Here is an 11,445-nt window from a genome sequence, read left to right on the forward strand (position 1 = left end):
ATTTTACATTGGGTTTTTCTTTCCTTTTTTTTTTTTTTTTTTAAGATTTTGTTTATTTGACACAGAGAGAGAGACAGGCGGGGTGGGGGCGGGCAGGGAACACACGCAGGGGGAGTGGGAGAGGGAGAAGCAGGATCCCAGCAGAGCAGGGAGCCCGATGCGGGGCTCGATCCCAGGACTCTGGGATCACGCCCTGAGTCAAAGGCAGACACTTAACGACTGAGCCACCCAGGAGCCCCATACATTGGGTTTTTCAACTTATTCATAGTCCTGAGGCTTGTACACGACTGGGCTCCATCCAGGTCCCCTCGTCCTCCAAAGCCCTCGTGGGTGCTTCTCTGCCCTGACTCCTGGTCTGAGAAGCGGGCAGTGGCAGAAGGCCAAACGTGCCCAGAGCAGAACACATTTGGGCTGAACCAAAGTGGATTAGAGGTGGGTCAGACCGGAAAGCCTCTCCTTTGCTCAGACTCAGGACCCTTTGTGGTACCTTGTTTCACCCTGGTGCCCAGCGGTGGCAGCAGGGCGGTGGCAGCTCTCCCTCCAGGACATCAGTGGGGACAGAGCACCTGGAGTGGGGGTCTGCATGCGAGGCAGGGAGGACTCTGGGGCCACCTTCCTACCCAGCAAGGCTCTCCTCCTGGGCTAGGAAGCACCTTGTCTTCCCGTCTGGGGTCTCTTCGCAGCTGCCCTCTCTGTGCCCCTCAAACTCTGGGCCCATCCTCTGCCTCAAACGCCGTCCCTTCACCCCTTTGATTTGTCCAGTCTTTTGCCCGAATCTCCTTGCTTGTCCTGGGATCCCCATATAACACTCACTCCCCTCTTCTGTAGTCCCCTTTCTGATCTGTGCTGGCCCAGTGGTCTGCGACCTCCATAGCATCTCATACTCCACAAGTCAGAGTTTCTCCCTCCCATATGAGTCCTCCCGCTCCCTGCTGTTCGCAGCACCCCTCCTCCAACACACACTCCACAATTCTGAAACACAGAACGCAAACAAGCATTTCAGCAATGTCCAGTGACCCTAGTAATCTGGAGGACTCCCTTCCCATTCTCCAAAAGAACAACTTCATTTCTTTTTATTTTAAGATTTTATTTATTTATTTGTCAGAGAGAGAGAGAGAGAGCACAAGCAGGGGGAGCGGCAGGCAGAGGGAGAAGCAGGCTCCCTGCTGAGCAAGGAGCCCAATGTGAGACTCGATCCCAGGACCCCGGGATCATGACCCCAGCCGAAGGCAGACGCTTAACCCACGGAGCCACCCACACATCCTGAACAACTTCATTTCTTCTCTCTTTTCCCAGCATCCATCTCCAGCTCTATAGATCCACCCAACCCCCCACTCCGGCTTTCCCCCACCCCAAGTCCCTCCTGTGAGCCACAGGAACGCCCTTCTCACATCACGGGTGGTTCTCTCCCCTCTGATCATCTCAAACACCAAGTCCCTTTTGTGAGTTCCAGGCACCGCCCTTCCTTTCTCCTCTCTACCAAATGTTCCCATTAGTACCCGACATGCTCTACAACGTCCCATCTCTAACTTTCCTCTTCACCCCACATCCTTATCAAGCTGTCCCACTTCTCAGCTTCCTGCTGTAGCCAAATTTCTGGAAAAAGTCGTCTGCTCACTGTGGCTGTTTTCTCACCTCCTTTCACTTTTGCGTTAAACATGTGTCTACAAAGGTGTCTCTTCATAGTTTAGTATGGGCTATTACTCCAGCCCTCATCCCCCCCGCCCCCCGTCATCTCCTTCCCGCACCTTAGGGATCTACTCTAGTACATGACAAATCTATATGTATTCTTGAAAAATACAGTGTTGTACTTGACATTTTTAATTTTTTTAAAAGATTTTATTTACTTATTTGACAGAGAGGCATCGAGAGAGGGAACACAAGCAGGGGGAGTAGGAGAGGGAGAAGCAGGCTTCCCGCTGAGCAGGGAGCCCGATGCGGGGCTTGATCCCAGAACGCCGGGATTATGACCTGAGCCAAAGGCAGATGCTTAACGACTGAGCCACCCAGACGCCCCTACCTCTTTAATTTATATTAAGTAATTTATGTTATAATTCTCATTCCATTTTATTCATCACTGTTTTAAAATGTAAATAGTACTACATTTAAATATGTAAATTTCTGCTAATGCCTGCCCATCCTATGCTCACGCCACTCTTTTCTTTTTTAAGAGTTATTTATTTTAGGGGCACCTGGATGGCTCAGTTGGTTAGGTGTCTGCCTTTAGCTCAGGTCATGATCTCAGGGTCCTGGGATAGAGTCCCGCATCCGGCTCCCTGCTCAGCGGGGACCCTGCTTCCCCCTCTCTCTCTGCCCCTCCCATCCACTCATGCTCTCTCTCAAATAAATGAATAAATAAAATCTTTTTTAAATCTTTAAATCTTGATCTTAAATAAAATCTTTTTTAAAAATCTTTTTTAAAAAAGATTTTATTTATTTTAGAGAGAGAGAGCATGCACATGTGTGAGTAGGGGGAGGAGCAGAGGGAGAGAATCTTCAAGCAGACTCCCTGCTGAGTGTGGAGCCCCATGTGGGGCTGGACCCAGGGCTTGATCCCACAACTCTGAGATCATGACCTGAGCAGAAATCAAGAGTTGGATGCTTATCTGACTGATCAGGTTGTGATCCAGGGTCCTGGAATCAAGCCCTGCATAGGGCTCCCCGCTCAGCAGGGAGCCTCCTTTGCCCTTTCCCTTTGCCCCTCCTCCCATTTGTGCTTTCTCTCTCACGCGCACACTCTCTCCCTCTCAAGTGGTTAAATAAAGTCTTTAAAAAAAATAGTGAATCAACTGTCAATTTCTATGAAAACCATGCTGGGATTTCTACTGAGAATACACTGAATCTATAAATAAGTTTGGGGAGAATTGACATCTCAGCAATACTAGACCTTTCAGCAATAAGCATTGTATATCTCTCCATTCAAGTCTTATGTAATTTCTCTTACCAATGTTTTCTTAGTTTTCAGTGTATGGGATTTGCACATCTTTCATCAGAGTTGTCCTTACATATTTCTCTCTTCTTTTTTGATGATATTGTAAATGATACTGTCTTTCAATTTCCACTTCCAATAGTTTGCTGCTGGTGTACAGACATACAAGTAATTTTTGTATATTGATCTTGTATCTCACAACCTTGCTAAACTAGTTCTAGTAGCATTTTCATGGGCTCATTAGAATTTTCTACATAGAGGATCATGTCACCTGCAAATAAAAACATTTTACTTTTTTCCTTTCTAATTTTTATGTCTTTTTTTCCTTGCCTTATTACCTAGCTAGAACTTCAAGTACACTGTTAAATAGAAGGAGTGAGTGTGGACCTGTCTGTCTTGTTCCAAACTTAGAAGGACAGATGTATACATATATAATATATCAGCTTTTATTCACAAATATATACTTCAGGATTATTCAAATATAATTCATATACCATTCAATTCACCCACTTAAAGGGTACAAGTCAATGGTCTTAATATGTTCACAGATTTGTGTAATCATTACCACAATTAATCTTAGTACATTTTCATCACTGCTCCCCAAAATCTTGTACCCATTAGAAATGACTTTCCATTCCCCTCTAACCTCCAGCTTTGGGCAGCCCCAAATCTACTTTCTATTCTGGATATTTCAAATAAATGGAAACATACCATATATGGTCTTCTGAGATTGGCTTTTTTTTTTTTTTTAGGATAATGTTTTCAAAGTTAAACCATTTTGTAGTACATACCAGTACCTCATTCCTTTGTGTGGTCAAATAACATCCCACATTTTATTTACTCATTCATCGGCTGATGAATACGATGGTTGCTTTTATGTTCCAACTTGACTAGGCCAAGGGATGCCCACATAGCTGGCAAAACATTATTTCTGGGTGTGACTGTGAGAGTGTTCTAGAAAAGATTAGCATTTAATTTGGTAGGCTGAGTAGAGAGATCCCATCTCACCAATGCGGGCGGGCATCACACAATCTTTTAAGGGCCCAAATGGAACAAGAAGGCAAAGGAAGGGCAAATTCTCTTCTTGAGCTGGAACATCTATCTTCTCCTGTCCTCAGACACCAGAGCTCCTGGTTCTTGGGCCTTCAGCCTCTTGCTAGGACATATATCAGTGCCCAACTGGTTCTCAGTCCTTTGGACTCAGAATGAGTTATACCACTGGCTTTCCTGGCCCTCCAGCTTGCAGATGGCAGATTGTGGAACCTCTCAACCTTCATAACCAGGTGAGCCAATTACTATAATAAATCTCCTCATATATATATATATATATATACACCCCCTCTTGGTTGTTTCTCTGGAAAACCCTGACCAAGACAATGAACATTTGGATCGTTTCCACTTTGGCACTATTACGAATAATGCTGCCATGAACATTTGTATACATGTTTTTGCGTGGATGTAAGTTTTCGTTTCTCTTAGGTATATACCTGGGAGTGGAATTCCTGGGTCATATGATGACTCTATATTTAACCTTTGAGGAACCGCCAGACTATTTTCCAAAGGGGCTGCACAAATTTACAATTCCACCAGCAGTGCATGAGGGTTCCAATTTCTTTACATTCTCACCAACACATGCTATGTCTCTTTTTTTGTCGTAACTATCTTAGTGGGTATGAAGTGGTATCTCATTGTGGTTTTGATTTGCATTTCCCTGATGACTAATGATGTTGGGCATCTTGTCATGTACTTATTGGCCATATGTATATTTTTTCTGGGGAAATGTCTATTCAGATCCCTTGTCCATTTTTTAATTGGGTAATTTGTCTTTTACAATTAAGTTGTAAAAGGGCTTCATTCATTCCAGATATAAGTGCCTTATCAGATCTATAATTTGCAAATATCTTCTTCCAGTCTACACGCTGCCTTTTCACATTCTTGGCGGTGTGCTTTGAAGCACAAATTTTAAATTCTGAAGACGTCCGATTTATCTAGTTTTTCTTTGGTTGCTTGTGCTTCTAGTGTCATGCATAAGAAGACTTCGCATAACCCAAGCTCACTAAGATACACTCCTCTATTTTCTTCCAAGGGCTTCATAGTTTTTAGCTCTTATACTTAGTTCTCTAATTCATTATGAGTTAATTATTGTGTATGATGTGATAAAGCGGTTCGACGTCATTCTTTTGAATATGGATATCCAGTTGTCCCAGCACCATTTGTTGAAAAGACTATTCTTTCCCCCGATGTACTGTCTCGACATCCTTGTTGAAAATCAATTGACTGTAAATGTGAGGGCTTATTTCTGGATTCTCACTCTAGTACTTTGGTCTGCAGATTGTAGGCCACCTGCGTTGATTACTATAGCTTTGTAGTGAGCAAAGCTTCCATTTTCCTCAGGACGTTACTCTTTCAGCATCAGTGTGTGACAGTATGCACCGAATATTGCCAATCTGGAAAACTCACTTGGATAAAGATTAGAGCAGAAATCAAGTAAGAAAAACAATTAAGAAACTCAGCAACACCAAGGCTGGCTCTTTGAGAAGATCAATAGCAAGAAACCTCTAACAACGGAACAGGAAAAAAAGAGAGAAGACACGAGTCATCAGCGTCAGGAATGAGACAGGTAACATACACAGATTCCACAGATCCTAAAGGATAGCAAGGAAACAAGTTTATATCAATAAATCCTGCAACTTAGATGAAAGTAGACCAGTTTTCTGAAAGACAAAAATTACCAAATCTTACTCAAGAAGAAACAGCCCTCATGTATTGAAGAAATTGAAAGTGTCGCTTAAAATCTTCCCCCAAAGAAACCCCAGTATCGATACCTGGTATTCACAACCCTCCAGTCTATCTTCCTTGGCAGAAGGGAACGGCACCAACACACCTCCGGTTGAAACCTCCCATCCAACTTTAAAATGTATGTGGTTATAAGAAAAAAACTAACAATAACATGCTACGAACGAAGGAAATGTGCAAACTAATTATGCTGGCTCCGGAGAATTTGCTAAAAATGAACTTCAGGAATTTGTCAAAACTAGGTCGTCGGACTCCTGGATTCTCCTAACATGTGGAAACTGGATCTCAAGAACTGACAAAATCTGTCTAGAAAAGAAAGCACAGAATTGTTGCTTTTGGGGGGATAAAATTAAAGATGTGGTGGCTCGGACCAACAACTGGAATCCCTCTTGAGAATAAGATACGTCTTCTGCTTAAGAAACACTTCTGTGACTTCGTAACAACCTTAGCTTTGCCCAGCTCAGCTGCCTTATTTGTAAAATACAGGTTAAAAAAATCTGCCTGGAGGCCAAGGGTGCATCAAGTGAGTACCTTTCAACTCCACATCTATTATTCTAGGAAACTTGCAATGCCAACACTAAACCAGGGGTTGAGAGAATGTCGCTTTCTTTATACAAAGCCTGACCTCCAAGGTACTTCATTTAACATTTAAAAACCTCTCTCTAAAAAAAAGAGAAGAATCAAGCACCCCAACTCTGTACCTCACCCCCCCCCACCATCCTGGGTTATCATTCCATTTTCTCTGCTGCCCCTGTGATATCTCCCAGGGGAACATCACTTCCCCCTTTAAAGCTCTGGCCCTTTGTTTCCCTTAGCACAATTAGGATGGGTTGGGAGATCCAAAAGGACGTTAGTTTAAAATTCAAATGTCCATAAATCTACCCAGTAGCCATGAACATGTCGTGCCTAGATCATGGTTTCTTTTTGTTTGCTTTTTTTAAAGATATTTATTTATTTATTTGGGAGAGAGAGAGAATGCGTGTGAGCGTGGGGGTGGGGAGGAGCAGACCCCGTCCCGAGCACATAGCGCTCGATCCCACAACTCTGAGATCATGGCCTGAGCCAAAATCAAGAGTTGGACGCTTACCCGACTGAACCACCCAGGCACCCCAGGCTGGTAGTTTCTAAATGCCATTCTCCATGAAGAGGAATCAAGGTTCCTTGAAGACATGGCTGATTCCAAGTGGAGCAGAGGAAGCATAAGATAAGCCTGGAACATTTTGTTGTGCCAGTAACAGTGGCAATGCTAGAAGAAAAAAAAAAGTGTCATGGTGAAAGGACCCGGGAGCCAGATTAAAGGGGCTTCTTATGGTCAAAAGTGGTACAATTTGAGTATTAAAATAAGTAAGGATAGAAATGGATTATAACTTATTGGATAAAACAAAGGCCCATATTGATAGTAAATGAATGAATGAATGAATGAATGAGGAGAAAGGAGGGTTCTTCTTTGTAGTTGAATGCCAAGTAATAAAAGTGGAGGGAATGTTGGAGTTAGAAAAATCACCATTTTGGAATCATTATGATGAAAGTTGGCTTGGGCAAGGATCATGAGTGGATACCAAGTCTAGGCGGGGAAGTACAAGGAGAGCAGGATATTTGCATATTCTCAGACTGTCTCCTCATAGATTGTTTATTAGTTGCAAAGGGGAAAATAGTAACTATACTGTGGGGAAACCAGACACCCCCTTGATCAGTTTTGACCTTGATCAAATTATATCAGCAATACGAAGCAGATGGACATTGTGGATCTTGGGGTCGACCTCCCTGAAAAGAGCAGACATGATTTAAGTCATATGCCAGCTCAGAATACAGAACCTGAATCCAGTCAAGAAGAAACATCAGGGAGAACAAATACAGGAACATTCTATAGAAGACTGGCCTGTAGTCTTTAAAAATGTCAATGTCATTAATGACAAAGAAAGCTGAGGAACTATTTCAGTTAAGTTTAGTTTACTTTAGTTTAAGGAAACAGAAATATGACAACAAAATATGATACATGTTCCTGGCCTAGGATCTCAAATGAGAGGGAAAATGCCATAACGGGCACTCTTGGGACAATTGACAAATTTGGAATATGGACTTTTAAGTATAGTGCCAATGTTAAATTTTCTGAATTTGATAATTGTGCCATGGTTATTTAAGATAATATTCTTCTTATGTTGGCTAATTGAATTTAAATTAAAAAAAATATTCTTCTTAGGAAATATGCACCGGAGTATGAGAGATAAAGGGGCATATTGTATGAAACCATCTCTCAAATGGTTAAAAAAAAAAACATGGTATAGTACATATATAAAAGAATGATAAAGAAAGTTCATCAAAATGTGAAAAATTGACAAATTTAGGTAAAGAGTATATGGAAGTTCTCTATAACTATTATATGAAACTTTTCTGTAAGTTTTAAATTACTTCAAAAGGAAAATATTTTTTAAAGTACATAAACAGAAGAGAACTAGCCAATTGAGGGCCCAAGGTGCATAAGAAAAGTTCAAGTGTTTAGTGAAATTCGGACCTTCCTGTAGCTTGTGCCCTTTCCTCTACTTTCCCAAAAAGGCTCTCGCCATCAGCCTTAAGAGCCGCCGTATCATAGGCGCACCACCCAGATTTTAGCCCCTCAACCCACGGCCTACCTTGATGGTACCATTTTCCTTCCCCAGTCCTGTGGAGACTGGCCACTTGAAAACACTGAAACGTTTGCTCTAAACCAAAAACCAAAGACAAACCAAAACAAAACCTATTCCAACATTGCAACCCACCCAGGTAGGTATTCCCAACATCCTTGTTTCCTGTTTGATGAAAACACAGTTTCCCCAGGCCAAGGGCAAGGTGCGTATGCGGACCTATGCATGGCTTCATCCTTCTTGCAAGCATAGCTCCACCACATACAGATAATAAAACAGCCCTAACACCCACACTTATGAATTATGTACACATGACAACAGAAGCAGGCGAGGTCTGTGGTTAAGAGCCAGAGGAAGATGGCCTGAATTTGGCTTTGACTCCACCACTCAAGTCCTGTGACTGAGAGCAAGTCAACTACTACCTGGAGCTCATTATCCATTCACTCAATATTATCCATCCAGGAAGTACCAGACTCCATTTTAGGAAGCAGTGATACAAAATCTCTGCTCCCAGAACTTACATTCTAGTAGGGTGAGACAGAAAAAAAATTAAATATATTGATGATAGACAGATGATAGATAGACAGATAGATAGAGACTGAAATATAGACTAAGCCAGATACTGACATGAGCCATGGAGAAAAACGGGGCAGACAATAGAACAGCAGGTGCAAGAACCAAAAGTGAAAATGTAATTTTAAGTAGAATATTCAAGGAAAGCTTCATTAGGGAGGTGACGTCTGAACAGAAATCTGAAGTCAATGAGGGAACGAACCATGTAGATAGATGAATTTTGAGGCAAAAGGGGACAACAGGTGCAAAGGCTCTGAAGCAGGGACATGTCTTGGATGAGGGATGACTCTGGATGAGGTTTAAATCTTAAACCCTTCAAAGGCGGGGAAAGAAATTAAACATAGCAGGAGCTCCGTAAATGCTGACGGGAGAGAGGAAGCAGGAGGGAGACTGCCATACCATATCCAGAGCTTTAAAGGCCGAATTTTGAGAAGAGGAGAGTAGCAGCACCTGGCTAAGTGGGCAGAGCATGTGACTCTTTTATCTCAGGGTTGTGAGTTCAAGCCCCATATTGGGTGTAGAGCTTCCTTAAAAAAAAAAAAAAAAAAAAAATAGAAGAGTAGAAGCATCAGCTTATAAAGCTTGAGAAAACCTGGTGATTAACTGATTCGACACCTTGTCTTTCTGGCCTTCTCTTAAAAATATTTCTCAAATGGAGATGACTTAAGGATTTTGGTGGGTTTTTTTTTTTTAAGATTTTATTTATTTACTTGAGGGAGAGAGAGAGCACAGAGGCAGAGCCAGAGCGAGAAGCAGACTCCCCGCTGAGACCCAGAGACTGTGACCAGAGCGGAAGGCAGGTGCTTAACCAACTGAGGCACCCACGTGCCCCAAAGATTTTGGTTTTGTTTTTTTGCTTTCTAGCTTTGTTTTGAGTAAAAAAATAAGGATTTTTTTCTTTTAGTTTGTCTTTTTCACTAAGTTTAAGACATTTTGCAGATATATAGAACTCTGTAAGAATAGGGCTTAGAGTCCAAATTATTAATCCTCTCAAACAATTTTATTACTTGGAAGAAGTCAAATACCATTTGCAGAATAAAAAGTTTATAGGGGAATTATTAGCCATTTATAAAGAGAAAGGCTTTCCCTTGCCAAATGGTCGAGAGAATTGGGTCTGTGATTTGGATGTTCTTTTGCTATGGTTCGTACAGTCTGTAGTTGCCTCTTCAAATAACCTTGGATGATTTTTACATGACCACATTATTGTTCTCATAAAAGGTATTTTTAGGAATTGGAAATAACAGAAAGTTCTGGTAGATCTGCCACTTGTCCTTAATAACTTGTGTAGTGCTGTTTCCTCTTCGACCAGACCCGCCAACGTGCACGGCGTTGGCACCAAAGCCATGAAGAAGGTGGCCCAGTGGTCACCGAGAAAACTACACGCCCCTGGGCAACCTCTTCCACACCAACAAGCCATGTGCGAGGAGACGCCATTATTCCCGCCAAGAAGCTCTGCACCCAGAGAACAGCCCGTCACACATCAGATGGAGCGGATTCAGAGAGGCCCAGGGAGAGGGGTCTCCACCACGCTGCAGGAGGAGGAGAGAAAAAGGAGAATTACCTTCCTGACGTCTCAGCCCTGGGGCAGGAGATGGTGGAAGTGGATCCTGACCCTAAGGAAACGTTGAAGGTCTTGGACTTCGGCAGTCTGTCCAACCTGCAGGTCGCCCAGCCTAGAGTTGGGATGAATTTCAAAACACCTCGTGGAGCCATTTGAATCTTTCTGCTGTAATATCGTCAATAAACCTTGGACGACGACGACAACAGACAAAGCAAATAACTTGTGCAGCTAATTGCTCTTTCCCAGAATGACTGAAGAGCAACACCAGCCCAGGATTGTAAGTGTGAAACGGATGTTTGGTTGCTGGGCTTTTTTTTTTTTTTAAGGTTTTATTTATTTATTTGAGAGAGAGAGAAGGAGCAGGGTGAGGGACAGAGGGAGAAGCAGACTCCCCGCTGAGCAGGGAGCCCGACTCCGGGCTCGATCCCAGGACCCTGGGATCATGACCTCAGCCGAAGGCAGATGCTGAACCAACGGAGCCACCCTGGCGCCCCTTCTTTTTTTTAAACTTGGTTTCTGTTGTTTAAATTACAGAAGGAAAATCTGTTTGTTTTTAACTTTAAGTAGGTATGTATATGTATCAGTAAGTAAGTAATCTCTATACCCAACATGGGGCTCGAACTCACAACCCCAAGATCAAGAGTCATATGCTCTACCGACTGAGCCAGCCAGGCGAGCCTACAGAAGGCAAATTCCTCCTTTGTTTTGCGTGTGAGGATCTTTCAAGAGTGATAAGTGGACAAGGCTCTGGTCTCAACATATAATCAGCACCTATTTTGTTTTCAATGTCACTAAAGTACAGTTAATTCAGAGCTACTCCACTTTTGGTCTTTCCTCTCCTACTACAGATTTCTTGAGAAAAATTTTCCTATTTTTAGCCTCTCTTACACCTGCCTTTAAAAAAAAAATTCACATTCTCTATTATTTGGTTGAAAGGTAACAAACTTCAAAACATACCAAAATAA

Source organism: Ursus maritimus, unplaced genomic scaffold (assembly GCF_017311325.1).
Source record: "Ursus maritimus isolate PB19 unplaced genomic scaffold, ASM1731132v1 scaffold_26, whole genome shotgun sequence".
In the NCBI taxonomy this organism is placed as follows: Eukaryota; Metazoa; Chordata; class Mammalia; order Carnivora; family Ursidae; genus Ursus; species Ursus maritimus.